The 17,126-nt window shown below is 45.0% G+C and overlaps 1 protein-coding gene across 2 annotated transcripts in view; it reads right to left on the bottom strand.

Annotated features, from left to right (window-relative positions):
• Positions 1-7,154, bottom strand: part of LOC120956008 (homeobox protein aristaless) — a 63,970-nt gene extending 56,816 nt beyond the window's left edge. Inside the window, exon 1 of one of the 2 annotated variants that reach the window (XM_040377343.2) lies at positions 5,940-7,154. The gene's annotated coding sequence lies outside the window, so the exon portion shown is untranslated. The remainder of the gene's footprint in view (positions 1-5,939) is intronic. The other variant, XM_040377342.2, reaches the window with a different exon arrangement.
• Positions 7,155-17,126: the final 9,972 nt, after the last annotated feature.

The raw sequence follows: 17,126 nt of genomic DNA, 5'->3' as shown, positions 1-17,126 counted from the left end.
CCAACATTTGCGTGCTTTACTGCGTGATAATGTTGTTATCAGTATCTGCACTGCCAACCACAATCACTTACACTGTGTAAACAGCGTTGACAGGTGCAAGGTGTAATGCATTGTTTGTGTAGCACTGCACACACACCCATCGCTCGCTGCACCTTAAATGCACTTTTTACATCGATCGCCATGTGGCGCTTACCCCCGTTTCCATCCAAACAAATGCTGTACATGCACAGTAAAAAAGGAGGAAAAGATAGAGAACAATTAAAATAGCATTACCTCGCGCTCAAGCGACACGACAAAAAAAACCGATTCATATTCCATCGATGATCGCTTATCGCACTCAAAGACGGGCTTTTCTATTATAATTGACATTATCTTCAATTAGTGCATCGCGATAAGACACCGGGACAGTGCGCACGTTCCCCATTTAGCCCAGTCCCCGTCCCCTGCCCTCTCCGCAAACAAACACACATGGGAGTGACATGGTCCAAGCAGGGCAGCTCTTGTCATCGATATGTGTGTCAACACGGTCGATGATTGATACATTCTGCTTCCCTCGGTTGATCCGATGATTAACCTCCATTAGCCTCAACAAAACCGATGATGTGCAGCCGTGTCTTGGGGCGCTTGGCAGAATGATCGCTAAACACACACACAAACGCACACACGCCCGTGTTTTATGGTTTATCAGCACCTCATCGTTTAGCAGTTTAATCCATCACACCGTAATGTCTGCAAGATTGGGGTAACCGATTTGTCTGCTGCCAATCCCTATTTCTCGCTCGCGGGGCCACTGACCCACAGCGACACGCACCATTGTACTGTTGATCGATCGATCGATACTGGCTGGTGTCACTGTCTGGATGTTGAGCTTTGAGAGTTTGATTTTGCCAGCGATAATTTATCGCTCCACTAAGCTTAATCACAAATCGGTGCTCGACCAATACTCGATTGGGCAACAATCACGGCCAGCGGGCGCAAAACAATTAGACATCATCGATCTGGAAGGGAATGCGGTACGGCCTCCTCCAGATGGGCTGCCACAATTGACCATCGCCACGAGATATCTCTCCTTAACCTTCGCGAGCCGGTGTGAGGATTTAATCGATAAATTGGATTTTAATCGAGCCCCAAACAAAATACAATTAAGCCTCGTCACCCGGGACAACGATGGGAATTTACGCGTGATTAGCAATCGGATTGAGCGAAATTGATGAACAACATTGGGCGTTGATTAAGAGCAAATTGACTTTTTTAGCTTCGATTAGTTTAATTCCCGTTGCAGGGGTAATTGTGACCTTACAATGGTGTTTAATGCAGAGGCAAATAGGTAATTGTGATAGGAAGATTGATAGATTATTGAGCAAATAGAGATTCCCATAAGCACCATTCTATCACATAATTATGTTTGAAATGGTTTGTTTCAACAACACTCCAGTATTGATTATATTTTCAGTACCTCATATATTAGACACAAGCTTCCATTGATTTTTATCTCCAATCTGATCGCCACGCTTCACATTCCATCTTCAACAGCAAAAAACTTACAAGCTCAATAATAACATAAAAGAAATAACTGCACGCGTCACAATCGCCATCCATAAGAACCGATGCTCCTCATCGATGGTCGAAAACACCCCCATCAACCAGAACGCTGGTTTTTCGTCAGCACAGCCAAAAATTTACCGTTTTGTACCACCAGCTTCGGTACAGAAAAGGGCTTTTAATTTAATTACAAATCGAAGGGACCCGCGCTCATCACATCCTTACCACTGTGCATCCTTCGCCCAGTGCTGCGTGTGCAGCTGCATCCACCAACCCAAGTCCCTCGAGCGTACCCATTCCGCCGTGCTCGCGATCGCTTGTTAACGGTTCAAATTAGGCCGTTGTTTCGCTGTTCGTTCGATTGCGTGATAACCGCCCTCCCGCCTCCCGATTTGGAAAGCACACCCGCGGCGCCCCGTGTCGTGTTCAACTCGCCCCCCCCCCCCCTCCCCTCTGTTGTCTTATCGATGCGGAGGCACTGTTGTACGATGCTCCCGAAGTTAAACGTTAATTTGATTAAGCGATACCGCATGTTTTCCCCTGCCGCGTGGCGTTGCTCTGTGCGCTGTGTCCGCAACATGCAGCGCAAAAACGCAACTACCGTCGATGCTCCCGTTTCTGGGCGGGGGAGACGACCTAGGAGCGGAGGATGGCGGTCGAATCGGAAAACAGATCAAAGTTGTAAGCTGTCAAAAACGGTGCTCGTACAGTGCTTTCCACTTTCGGCGTCCCGAGCGGCGAATCTCGTACGCACAGCGGCCGCCGCCGTATCAATCTAGCTGCCACCGTCTATCAGTCGCAAGCAACCATCCCTCCCACCCATTCCATTCAATCAAACCGAACCGAACGTTGTGCACTGCACAGCGAACGAGGAGTAGCAAGAAGAAGCACTTCTCATTACTGAGTGGGTGTTGTAAATTAAGCAAACAAACTGCGATCCCGCGATACCGAGCCGGCGGTTCGCTACTGCGCACGGTCTGCCATGCTTGAATGCTTCTCTTCGTCCGTCCGTCCGTCCGGGTGTTGGTGAATTTATTGCTAATTGAGTTAGGAGTTGTGAGGGGGTAATGTTGTTACAGAAGCTTCTATAAAGTGCACAGGTAAGGTATAAGAATACTTGGCAGTGGGTAATAGAACTACTAAGCATGTATGGGTTAGCTTCGAACTTGGAGTGTTGAAGTGTTTTGCGAATCTTGCTGGATAACACTATAATTGCGTTGTTTGCAGATTTATCGCACCACGATAGCACTCCAATTGCATTGCATGATCCATGAATCATAAATTTTGTATCTAAATCTTGTGCAAACAGTGCACATCCCTATTTACCTGCCGCATTCAATCAAACTCCTCGTGTTGCCTTTAATCCAAAGCTCTCGCTGCTCGAAAGCTCACCAGCAAAGATTCGATCACAGCCGCCGCCGCCGCCACCGTCATCCCAACTACAGCGCCAGCACCATGAAAGGTGGCCTCGGGCAGTGGTAGCTGGTAGTGGTGGTAATTAATTAGTCGACCCCGTGTTTACAAGCTCATTAAGGACAAAACTTTATGGCCCTTGCTGACGCGATACTGTTGCGCTTCTGTCTTACGCCCCCGAACCGGTTGCGCCCGCCAAACTTCAGACGTCACGTTGCGGAAAGTCTATCTCAATGCTCTGGCCACCACTACACACCACCATCCCCACCATTCACCCAGCAACCTTCCCATTCAAGCTCCCATACCGTGCTCGGTAAACAAAATGGCCCCCAAACAAACAAACGTGGCGTACGCTGGGGGGAAGCTACCGCGAGCCTGCGCTTGCTACGATGTACAGGATAGTTACATTGGAGAAAAGCAGTGTTGTCAGTGTATGTGTGTTTGTGTGCGTATAATAAAGCTAGTCAGTTTTCGTTTATGTTTAATTAGAGTTTATTGTTTAGATGCCCTTTGGAGTTGCTTCATGCTTCGAAACTCCTAACATGCAATAGAAACGTGGAAGAACATGGAGAAAAGCTCACTGACTGAATTAATGTAAATAACTCCACGTTTCTTTGGATTAAAACTTATACTTTCGTCGCAATAATAAACTACACTTTATATCACTGTCCGACATCTTCGCCCACACTTACCATATACTCACTCAAGTGTGCCTGTGCTTATGTGCTGCCATACCGCACCCGTGAATGGCTATTCAAATATGTTCATTTTCTTTGACGGACATTTGACACGCAACGGCGCCGTCAGGTTTAGTGAAGCTAGGGGTTTTTTTTCTTTATTTAAATTAAATCGTAGCAAATTAAGAGCTGCTTACATGGAAACTGGCCCATAGCACGAACGCAACCGCGGTCAAATGCCCCAACCGCGATGGTGGTGGTGGTGTTAAATTTTAAAACTAGTTTCAAGAACTTTTCGAGACAAGCTGAGCGGCGCTGCTAAGAGGACAGAATGTCACGTATTAAAACGCTGCAAAGCTATCGACTTACTTTTTCAATTTATTTTCAGCAAATGAATACAGCTTTATTATGCAAACTAAGTCCTGCTAAGGTATCTCAAATTCCATTAGTCAAATCCTTTCTAATGAGTGCCGTATTAGAATACGATATTTAGCTCCAAAAAAGGTTTAGCTGCCCGCTGAAGCGACTCCTCAACTGGTGTAGGTGCTGGTTAGAAATTAATTTTGTTTTTCACCAGAAGCCTCACTCTCTAGATTTTAAAAGGGGGGGCGAAGGGAAGCTTTTTGGAGCTAATGCTAGCGCAACAAATAAAACACTTGCTTGTTATGTGCTTATCAACATATCACAAAAGACCTCCATAGTTTATGTTAAACTTTCCAGCCATGACATGCACACACACACACACACACGCACACATAACAGCACACCAAATGTCTTCATTGTCAAAAGCTGACGATGATTGAATGTTTTAAATTTACATCACAAGCTCACCTGGCGGTGGTGGTGGTGATGTTGGTATTTGTGCCTAGAAAAACAAACACCAAATCCATTTTACATGAAAACGTTATGTTCCGCCATCGCGAAGCGATCCAACAAAGAAATGGTTCGCCGGTTGATGGTTCGTTGATTTCACGCCATCCCCGCCGCCCCATTGCTGGTGGCCGGACGGACCCGTTGGCCGGCGCTGGCTGGGGTCCCATCAATCAAGCACCGTGTCAAAACTAGCCAACGCTCAGCCATTTTATGATCGTCATTAGGCTAATTCCTTGTTTTTCCGGGCAGCAAACATCCTGCCCCCGTTGGGAAGCGTCGGAAAAGCGTTACACAGCGCGCGAGAGCTTTTTTTGCTGTTGTTTGCTGTGCTGACGGCAAGGGATCTAAAATTGAAATGTGATCATTAAGTGTTTGCCTACTGTGCGCGACTCAGATGATAGGTAGAGCTAACTGGCTGGCTGGATAATTAGTTGGGTGGAACTGGACAATTAGTTTTATTTCTTTTACAAACAAAGGTCCTCAATAGTTTATGCATCGATAAAAAGTACAGGAAAATATGGTTTCGTGAGTTGAAAATGAAAAACAAAAAACGTTTCGTGTAAGCAACAAAACACATTCGTTCAATCGATGGCTTTTATATGATTTCAGGTTGATGCAGATACTCCTATCAAACTAATCTACCTTTCCGTTCTAATTGAATTCAACTAAATATGTTCAACCCCTCCTGATTGCGCTGACAAGCATGTGCAAACGTTTTACCCTTTGGCAGCTTCTAATGTGCTACAATTTAATTTCAAAATAAAGCTCCAATCTGAATCCACTGCGGTGCATCGCGTGTCTGTCAAAATGCTAAACAACGTATCTGCATCGCTGTACAATCTAATAACGTTCCCTATCTGCAGCATTAGCTGCATACGGCGCAAGGAATGAGTGCCTAAAATATCACATTTCAAAACAATTATTTCCAATTTTGAATAGAAACAAATTGTGCTTTCGATTTCTATTTTCAAAGCAGAATCATTCTTCCCACAGAGCTGCATTGCCAAATATAACGAAACAAGCACACAAAAGACACAACTTTTCCAACAGGGCTGCTTTTTCTGGACTTCTGAAATGCCTTTTCGAGCAGAATTATCCACAAACGGTCCGAACCAATTGAACCAATCATCATCCGCTGTCGACTGCCACTGCCATCGCTCGGGGGATTTGCAGTTCTCGAAAAAAAAAACGCACCAACTGGTTTGCGGTTGGCTGACCGGCCACTTGTGATTAAGGAAATTGCGTAATTGGAAGGATTTCCTGGGCTGATTAACTCGTTTGCCAGCCCGGACACAAACGCTAACCGCAGCCGGGACACCAAACTTTAAGAAAACCCACTGATCCCTGATGTTAAGCTGCTCGGCTCGCTTCCCGCGCCACGACCTGGGTGAGAATGGTTTCATTGGCATAGCAAAACGACTCGTTCGTTCTTACCTCGATTGCTGAAGCGACAAACTGGAACGTTTTGCTGCTACTTCAAACCTGCTGCTGGCTGGAATCCTGCGGGCTTGCAAGCGGCCGATAATTGTGCACAATTTCCTATCAAATGGCGTATCGGTTTTTGTGTTTGAGTGGCCGCTGTGTTTTTTTCTTCTGTTTCTTCTTTTTCTTCCTTTCGGCTGTTAGCGATAAGACTCGAAGCCTCCTCTCTCTCTCTCTCTCTCTCGCCGAGCGACTAATTGCGGCTAATTGAAAAAGCGGAGCACCGAGCCTGAGTGGATTGGAAAATATTTGCCCACAATATGTATATTTCTAGCACAGTTGCATAATTCACTCAAGCTCGCCCAATCCATACTTCACAGCACACTTGCCAACCGCACCTAGATGCACCTACACACACTGCACAGAGTAGAGCTATAGACACACAAACACACACACGTGAATATACACACAGGGTCACATACGCGAGGATACAGTGCGGTGCACGGATTGTTAATTGAACGCGAACGAGAGCAACGTTAATTTTAACACTTCACAATCTCGCTCCTTGACGCGTCGTTCGAACGCGGGGTACGCTCGTAACACTTCACCGGTGGGGTCTGAAGCTGAACACCGCTATTGCCGATACTGCACCGAGGAGCCCTGGAATGCACTTCACTCTGCAAGCAAGTCCGCGCGTGGGGTGCAAATTCAATTATCTATCAGTTTGCATTTGGTTTATTTCTTGCTCGTTCCTTCGTTGTGTTTAATGCAGCTAACAAACCGTTGCTCGGCTGTTACCTTTTGATCTTGTTGTTGACGTTTCTCAGCTGGGAGGTGATAATTCTACGATTTTCTAGCATACCAGCGTCACCAGACCTATTTTCTTCTGCCTATCCTTACACAGGCAGTGCTTTGTCAAGTAGTTTCCTTCGCGTTTCTCATACAATCACTTTTTGGTACTATTTTTGAACCTCTTAAATTGTAGAACCACTTCAAATGTAACCACTTTAGTATGATGAACGCGCTCATTCATCACCCGACGGTCAATTTGTGCACACCTTGCAGGCCAACGCGTGTCCGTCGCGAGCGCAAACCGAACCACAGCACGAACGATCGATGCGAGCGTAAACAAACGAATGAGCACGCGAACGACCCAACACTCCACGCAAAGCGAACGTACAACGGATACTGAACCAACGTGGAGCGGCAAACGTGCTATGAAAACTGATTCCAAGGTGCACGGGGCTGGAGATAAGTGCCCAACAAAAGCTTGTTACAGGGCTCTTCCGTATGGTGCTGTAAGGGAGGAAGTGTTCTAGCCTATTTTATGTTCAAATTATACTTGTTACTTACTTTAACTTAAATTAATGCCTTCAATGTCAAATCTTGATTAGTTTCAATAGTTTTTAATCGTTATTTAATCCAAATTAAACACTTTTCAAACTACAACTACAAAGCAACGAGCCCTGCATACATCACGCAACACGCAAGCTCCGCCTTGCTTCCACCATTGCGCCGCGCACACTATTGCAAAACGAACGCCATACTACACGCACACTATCGCATCTTCCCGCTTCAGCAGGGGCGGAGCCGTCGGCCTTATCCAATCAGCTTCGTTACCGTGGGGGGATGCAAAAGTTTCCCCTGTTTTCTACACACCCGAAAGGCCAATTAATTTTCCCTCACACACATCACACACATTTGATCGATTCCGAACGAAACAAACAAATTTGTGACAAATTGTGGTTAAAAATGGCTTCTTGCACTGTCTGTGCCAACAAATCATGCGTCAATCATTCATTCTAATGTGCTCGGAGGAGTGCTTCGGTGCACCTAAATCTGTGTTGAAAAACGTACCATGTGGATGGGAATTGAAATTGAATGTTGATGCATATGTGGACCGATTGAAATTGAATAGCAGATTTACGAAGTTTTGCAAGATGATTTGGATGAAAATTCGTTGCAAATTGCACGTAAAGCTGTTTTAGTCGTATTTCTCTTTCAAATCTAATCTAAAGGTTACCTGAAATTGATATAACAATGCAATAATTCGCACTGTTACACAAACCGACAGTCACGCCATTATTAAGTATAAAGTGCAATAAAACAACTCCCCCTAACGCCATCATACCACCAAAATAAGCATTAATGAGGTTTTAATTATTTTCTTTCTCCCCCCAATGTCAAACAGCCCATTCGCACGTGCTCAGTTCCCGAAATCATGCCTTTAAATCATTGGACAATATTCATCGGGCCTTTTGGGCTGTTTGCCCGTTTTGATCCGTCGTTTTTTATTACTGCGCTAGATTAATTACCCTCTAGTTAATGTCAACTGCATGCTTAAGCTTATTGCGTGCTTTTGATACTTTGCCACATGATAATTACCGCTCAGGTCCGCGTTTTATGACGATCATAAAGGTTGACAGCTCAGATGATGTCAACCGTGGCGATTACAGATTTTCCGCAACGAAATAGCTTTTATTTCGGAATAAATTCACAAAACCACAAACATTGCCTTCCCCTAAGCCGACTCTTCAAAGCTGGCCAATGTAATTCAGGCGTATGATTAATAGCTTTTGGCTTTACTTTATTAAAGCAGAAGCGTTGATGGTCCCACCCACCCGCTCGTTATCATTCCAAACTCAACCATTCCTTGCCCTTACACCGGGCCACGCAATGACCTTTTTCTTTCGTTTCGTTTTTTCCTCCAATCATGATCTAAGATCACAATCAATACCAAACGGATTTTGCCGCAAATTGGCCGTAGTCCACCGAGGGGTCATTGCTGGATGTCAAAGATATTAATGAGCCTGATAATGAAATTTGTACCTCAAGTCTGCTATAGCTTGATTATAGAGCTGCTCTAGGGTGACCTAAACTTTGAGTTGAATTTGAGGACCGGCTTATCGGTCCAAACAATCTTAATATCATTTTAATTGAATGAGAACTAATAAGTGCTCATCAAACCGGGGAAAAGCAAAGGTCATTCAGAAAATGGCTAAAACAATTGAATTCATTATGAGCACATTTTTTCGCTCTCTTGTTAATGGTTTCAACAGTTTGATTCGTTAGGTTTAGAATAATATAACGCGTTATTTTTGGAGCTCCGTTTTCACCCATAAATGTGTCACAGTAAATGGCTTCAAAATGGTTGGATCATTCCACGCCAACGAAATCACAAGTTTGCGTGGGCAATTTATACCTGTACAAGCGCTTAATGTCAAGCTTTTGGGGGGAAATAAACTTAACCTCACAGTACAAGATAAACGACCACACAGAAGAAAAATCGTTGAATATTCCAGCGACGAGTCGTAAACCACACACACACATACGAAACAAAATAATATATTTAATACGTTTACTGATGGCGGACCGTGTACATCGTGTATGAGAATCAAAATTTCATTTCATTTTTTTTATTAAAATTGACACGTTTTTAACTAATCATTAGGTCGTTTCGTCTCTGCATGAATACAGAGAACTGTTTCATCTCTTCCTTTTTGTCCTTAAAAACACACCTCTTTCTTGTGTGAACCAAAGCATACTAACAACAGCATCGTTTATTTACAGACAACCATCGAATGATATTGCACCTATTCCACAGGGCTGATACTGGCGCCGTCCTAACAGCAGGATGCATCCCCGAAAAAAAAACACCCTTTGCCAACACTCCTCAGAACCGTGAGCCGTATCGAATCAATGCTTGAGGTACCGACCGTCCCGAGCAACTACAAGAAGCGCCCGGTACAGCTCTTAATATAATTTAGATTAAAATTTGATTCGCTTTCCCTTCGCCCCTAAACCAATCAAATCATCATTCTAAAACATCGATATGTTTCTCAGCCACCACCGTCGGAGCCACGGAAGAAGACTCGAAGATCGAAGGAAACGCTAAAGCTTATCTGATCAGAACACGGTACCTTCTACCCGCCTGGCTCCTGCTTAGCGATCATTAGCGCAATGACGCAGCGTCTCACAAGATTTTCGGGAGCCGTGTCAGTATTTATACTCTCAACGTAGCACACTGTATTCCCCTAACCTAAATCAAACCATTTGTAAGCGAATCTGACGCTTTGAAAGGCACGGTATTGAGGAGTTGGAAATTTAACATACATACGCTCGTGCAACAGGGGCAACGATCTTCCCAAGCGGGGCATCCTTTTGGCCCGAGCCAAAGCATCTAATAATCCAATAAATTAACGATCAATCTGCGCACAGTCATGCAAACAATGGCGTCTCGTTTACGGCTGACTTTTGGATGTTAAGTAGCGTAGGTTTGAATCTGTTTGAGAAACAGATGCAAGAGCTGTTTTCAACTGTTGAGTTAATTTTATGATAACTTCTTATCATTTTCACAATTTTGCACTTGAAATCTATTACATTAAAGCTCTCTACCGACTCAAATTCACACTTACAAGTGCTAGAAATCCAAACAAAAAGCTCTTACATTCTTTCGAAGAGCCAGATGTATGAACACTTGATCACTGTAAACCTCTTGTTTCGTACGCTTTACACAGCGCTTTCGATACAGCCAGACATTCAAATTTTCTCTTTTAATTACCCTCATATACTGCTCCAGAATCGATTATGTAGAGGCTGCCCCATCGGTCCCCTCCTTTTCTCCCAATACACTCAATCTAATTCCCCAACATGAGATGCAAAAAATCTCATTCGATCCGCTTCGAACTTTTGTTTGCTTTTGGACCAGCACAGTGCAGCGGTGTTAGTGTGGTAAAAACGACAGTATCGAGAAGAAGGAAAGTAAAGAGGGGGAAGTAAATCCAATTAACATTATCTTATAATCTAATCAAAACAAAGCCCGGAGATTCAACGCTAAAAGAGGGGGGATAGAGGAAAACACACAAACACACACACACTCTCTCGTCCATCCCACCAATCGACAAGTCATTCGAAAAACGGGGGCAAGTCTTCCAGCTTCCCCCTTTACACCGACAAAACGGTCACCAGAAGGAAAGGTCGGTAAGAGAACAAACTTACAAACTCCTCCCAATGGCAGCGAGCACTACTGCCGAATTGATTACTCCCCACCGTGTAGTAGGTACGTACGGGAAGCCTTCGACACAAAGGATGCTTGCGGGAAGAAAACGAAGACAAACGCTAAACAGGCGGAATACAATCTCCGAAACGATTAAGCGTACGAAAAATCTAATAAAACCGAAATCTAATGTCTATCAAATCGCTTTAATGTGGTTTCGCTCGGCAGCGGTACAGTGGCAATGAGAGAAGGGGGCAATCAATCGATCGGGGTCGATCGTACGACGGCTACTGTTTTGAGGGCTTTGTTCAAACACAAACTGCCAATCCTTGCGTCCTGCATGGAAGAGGTAAGGAGGGGAGGGGGCTACGTTATGGTGGATTAAACCAGCAGCCCCCGGGCAGTTGGGGCCATTGTGGCGTGAATAAATAATAGAGCGGATTGGTAAATTAAAAAATTCCACCGCCAAATTAATTGCCCTCCAAGAATGGCGGGCCAGCAGCGAATGGACAGTTTGCCCAGTGGTTAGAAGAAGGCGGAGAGGGGGAGGGGGGCAAACTGGCCTCACGTTGAAACCAGCGCGACAGGCGTAGCAAAGTAGCCCGTTTGCTATCATTTGTCTTTCCCTTTTTTTCCTGCTTGGGTTTTGCTGCCGTTGATTTAGGCCTTCGGTTATGACATATCTTTGCTTTGATTAGCTTGTAATTTTATTCGCCTTAATTTAACGGACATTGCTCAGACTGCTACCGTAGCTGAAAGCTGCTCCAGCTTCACGGGGAAAAGTAAAAGCTACAAGTTGTATTACGTCGATCATTTTAATTATGAAAGGATAAAGTTGAGTCGAGACTCCACACAACGTATTCCGCAGAACATTAGAAGGAATGGCTGCAAAAGCATACATTATTTTCTTCTGACAACACTTTAAACACTTTTCACAAGATGATTTTTTCCTCTTTTACCTCCCAAAATGTCACCGAAACTTCGTTAATATAGCACATTATTTTGAGCGATTCATGATCGACCATAAAATGCACTCGACACGTTCACGTTTCTCGCCCCGTTCGCCATGTTCTTGGGGTCCTTTGCATCTCGATTCCGCTTCAGCTCCGAGACGCGTGGGCAGGCTCGGTACGATTAAAACTATTAAAATGCCATTAACCGTACGTCAACCATAGTGTCATCGTTCTGGTTCGAGAGCCCCCGTTGGTGTGAATATTCGTTTAAGTTTATGCGTTTCTTCGTGTGGTTGCACCATAATCCACCAAATAAAAGGAGGAATAAACCACGACTGGACGCCCAAAAACACATCCTACAGCTCTCTGTAGGTCTGGCAAAAGGGGTTATAAAATTAATCAATTCGTCACCAGTTTGTTCGAGGTCTGCAGTGCAGATATAAAATTTGTACCGGATGTACAACCCGTATGGGAAACGCTTTACGAGCCAGTTATAAACAATCCTCTTTGTGCGAATGAACCCACAACAGCCTGATTGAATTCAAATTCATTTCTTAAATCATTTAACGTAATGAATCTCTTCAAACAGTGCATTTCCTTCGCAAGCCTGTACTTACATTAAACACAACCATTAGAGCTTTAACCATTAGATCTGTTCACAACCACAGCCCATCACGAACATTGCTGCTACTACCGCTCTACCCGCTGGACAATTAACTAGCCAACAACTGGCAGCTTCAACCAGCGGGCAGCATCCAGCATTCCCTCCCTCCTCTCGCCCCTTCTCACTAACCGAAGCAAATCTCTACACTCGGCGCAATTACTCCGAACAATGGATAACCATATCCTTTCATGTTCACATAAAACATTATCATTTAGCCCGTTCAATCGCTTCCTTTCGTTAAATGGTTTGCTTTTGTTCGAGCTGAAGCCTGAGATGCGATCGGCACATTACGAACGGCAAACGGCAGGGGGGCTTTCGAAATTAGTTTTGCTTCTACAGCCAAACCGGACCGAACAAACCGATCGTTCCATTACCGGTTCATGAATTATACGTGCATAATTTCACATTCGTTCGCGGTTTTCTTCCTTCCTATTCAGCATAATGCACGGTGGTAGGCAGGCAGTTTGTGTGTGTTTTGGAAAGGATTTCGCGATGCAAAGAAGGTTTTCATTTACTGCGAGATGCAAATACTGTTTGATCAATGAAATATTGAGAGCGATCCTCAACTCAATTCCTGTCCACAAGAGGTATTACGAAACGTTTATCTTGCACACGAGCTGCTCTGGACTGTAGATGTACCATCTGTTACAATTACAGTTTTGTTTTCCAAACTCAACCATTAATCTCGAGCACAATCAGAGCTTGCTGGAGCTACTTTAGTTGTAAGGAAAGCCAGACATGGATATAACACACACACACACAACACATAACAATTGACCGCTCCAACAGCTGTCTCGGGGTATAAGTGGATTAGCAAAACAAATATTGCGGTTGCTAAAGACACATTTGGTTCCGGTTTGATTTTTTTTTACCAGGGTACAGTTAAATTGTATCAATTATGGTAATTTGCACCATATTGCAAGAAGGAAGTGAAGTCGAAGGAAAAGGTCTTTTTGGGGGTTTTTGTCTGATTATCGTTGAAGTCATATGTGCCATTATCTTGTAAGCAACGATTTCTTTGTAAACGGATACTGATTCGCATGACTGTTCTTCGTCTAGGTATTTTTATTTACATATTCTCACTCAAAAAATTGATGCGTGGCATTGAATCTACTACATTGAACCCGTACACCAACGCCTTGTATGGAAACGAAACCATTATCTAAGCATCTAAACACACCATCACCCAAATCGAATAACACCTCGTACCTACCCACCCTAGAAACAATGTCTGCTACACCTGGAAGGTTAAATTATGGAGCAATAATTTATGAATTTACCTTTCCAGTTCAATTGCTTCAGCCAGTCCCGACCCCTACCGCATTCTATATACGTTCCCCTTCTGCTCGATTAACGATGACAGATGAATGTGGTCGGAGGTACGCCAAAAACCACTGCCAGCCACTTAACCCATTTGAGGTCGATCGTACGAACGAGATCATTACGAGATCGCAAACATGGCCCTGTGGGGTGCACACATACACACACACACCCCAATCTAGAGCAACAAAACACACACACAATTCCCGCATAGCGGAAATAAACGGCCATCAGCTCCGGTTCCAGGTTGCACGGTGGGGTATGGTAATGGCGTACGGCACGTCCCGGCCGCAAACAAGATGAAAATCACTTATCGATGTTTTATTGCGAACGTTTGCCCAGTTGATCGTGTCGAGCAAACGAGTGTTCGCTAGCGCTCGGGAAATTTGATTATTTATCAAAACAAATGACGGAATTATCGCTCATTACCCCGATCGTCCGCTGATTGACCACGTCCACCACCGGGTACGTGGATCTCGTTTTGGCTAAATCGATTGCGGCGGGCCAGGTGAGAAACCGAATGCAATCTTCGTGCTCCTCTCATCTCTCGTCTAGATTTCCTTGCCGGAGATGAAAATGGGATGATCAAGGTACGGATTGAAGGAACAAAAAAATAAAAACAACCAACATCTCTTATTGATTCCAGTGACGCCTGAGGTGTACGCTGATGTACAACGAGAAGCTCGCTGGTAGATTCTTGTCTACTCGTTTTCCTTCCTTGTTGCCCCTTCCGAGCACGATCGATCGAAATCCAATGCCCTCCGACCAGAAGTTTGCACGAAGAAAAACGATCGTACTGATCTTCCAGCTAAGGGAAAATCAATTACGTGAGTTATGACAAGCGCACGATCCGGGAGGAAAGCAACAGCTCCCTCGCACACACTCTCGCGATCTCTGCCCCAAAAACAGCCCAATACGCGCCTTGCGACTTGCTTGCCGATGCGGACGACCCAAATGCAAATATGAAAATATTGTGATCAGCTTCATCAGCACAGAATCCCATTAAAGAGCCACCCATCAACGGCGCCCCCCTACGGTGTGAAAGTATAATCGATTTTTCGGTGCTTCGGACGGATTTCATGTTCTACCTTCTCTCTCTGGACGGCGTTCACGCTCGGGTCGTCGTGCGCATGATAAATGATGAATGCGCCCCATTAGGATTAATAAATGTCAAACTTCTCCTTTCCACCGGGAGGACTAGTGCGGGCATGCCAGCCCATCCACGAGCACTCCCATATGCACGGAGACACTGCTGTCAGCACGCCCGCCCGCTACTCGCGCCCGGAAAGGACGCGCTTTTCCACCGGTCGCGTACGCGGTGATCGCGGGGTGAAGATAATTTCCATATCGCTTTACTGTCCGCTGATCGGGAGACTCCGTTTTTGGGGTCGATTTCATGCGCCTGGCATCGTTTTTTTTAGATCGCAGGCTCGTTAACATACAACAACAGCAACGCGCCCGTGAAGGGGTTGAATTCCTAATCAAACACACGTGTTAACGAACGGGGCATGTCCAGTGGTTGTATGTGCGCGCGCGCGCTCGCGATCGCTGTCGGTGATGATGGCTGCCCGCTTGCTCCAAAGAGCACGTCATGCTGACGGGGTTAAAGCATTAGTCCAGCTTGGACCGGAATGAATGCGAATGAAATTCGAAAGTCATGCCCCATCACACACTCGTCCACGGGCTCACTCTTTGCCGTTTGCTTTCTTTAGGACGAAGCTTTCTTTCAGGACAATGTTTCGAAGGAATGTGTGAAATTTAAACTCCACTTAGCTAGATATTTGTTTGTTTTACAGCTCTACCAGATGATCAGACACGACCAGAGTCGTTCAAAATGGCGCGCTCGCGGAAGAAACTGTGGCCCACCCGGCACGATTTTGTTCCTTCTGTGTCGCTTGGTTCAAATTGCGCAATTGACTGTTTATAATTACAGTTTTGCTCCCTCTTGCGCTTACATCATAACAGCGCTCTGTCCACTAATCAACTGCTGCCCACCCGATTGTTTATTATGTGGCTTAAAATCGATCGACAACTCACACACACACACAAAACAAACAACCAACAAAAGGCGGCTCGCCGGCCTTTTAAACTGTACCCAGCACCCGGTTCGATATCTCATACCGCTCCGACCACGACCACCGGGCATTACTCATTTCCGTAATGATTTAATTTGGCCACCCGGAATCATAAGATCCACGCGTACCAAGTGGCACTGTGGCGGCCCTTTTGGTGACCGTTTGAGCCGGGGGGAAATATCAAAAGAAAGTCGGCATGACCTCTTGCGGTGTCTTTCGACCGTTCCGGATTGTGCCGAAAAGAGGAAGTGCACTATAATTGCCGAGGTGCCGAATCCAAAGGGGGCAATTCGGGGGAGGTGGGAAGCTAAACGGATTCTCCCACCCTCTGCCCGATCTCCTTCACGGCGCCGACAAAGCGGGATCGGCCGACTGTGAAGCACCTTAGATCTCGTGATCTCGTGTGGACGACCTTTCTTCCGACAAAAAAAAAAAACGATGGTATTGGCTTTCATGCTTTTTCCCTTTGTTTTTGGCTGCGCTTCCGGTAAGGGTTCCAATTATGTTGGACACTCCTATCTCGGGGCTGCGCTGCCCTGCTGCTGTGGTTCGTGTGCAGCATCTGGTTTAGGTTCGATTTGGAGAGTTTATTGACACGGCAAGGACTTGAGCAAGTCGTTGTAGCCAGATGGTCTTGGCGTAGTATTAGTAAAATGCAACTGGAGCTGGCAAATGACACATTTTGCAAAGGTAGCGTTTTAAACAGAAGGATCTTTAATAATAACGGGATCTTTTGTCCCCAAAATAAGGTCATTCAACTTAACCAACGAAATTTTGTTAGGAGTTTTTGAGTGTGTGATGTTGAAGTGTGCAATCCGTACACATGCATATCATTCAAACTCATAATTTTCTTTTCCAAATGGCTTTTTTGTCTCCTTGTGTTAATAAAAGATCGAAACCAGACTTGAACTAATTTTCCTCATCAAACTAACGCATAAAAATAGACAAGCCGATCGAATCTTGCATGCTTCTCATCGCAAACACACATTCATCAATTAGCTTATGAAAAGCAGTTAGTACTAGCTCGTGGAATGCATGAAATCAATCGCCTGCCAAACGTTGTTTTCGAGACTAATAACGCTTAAAACACAAATCCACACCCATTATAAAGGCAGCTCATTTCACGGCTCGCGCGCGGTGGGCAGTAGTGTTGGCCATGTCTGCTCGCGTTGGCAATCCTTACCATATTGC

The sequence above is a fragment of the Anopheles coluzzii genome, chromosome 3, assembly GCF_943734685.1.
Source record: "Anopheles coluzzii chromosome 3, AcolN3, whole genome shotgun sequence".
In the NCBI taxonomy this organism is placed as follows: domain Eukaryota; kingdom Metazoa; phylum Arthropoda; class Insecta; order Diptera; family Culicidae; genus Anopheles; species Anopheles coluzzii.
Note: the sequence above shows the minus strand (reverse complement) of the source record. Positions and strands in the feature narration are given on the sequence as shown.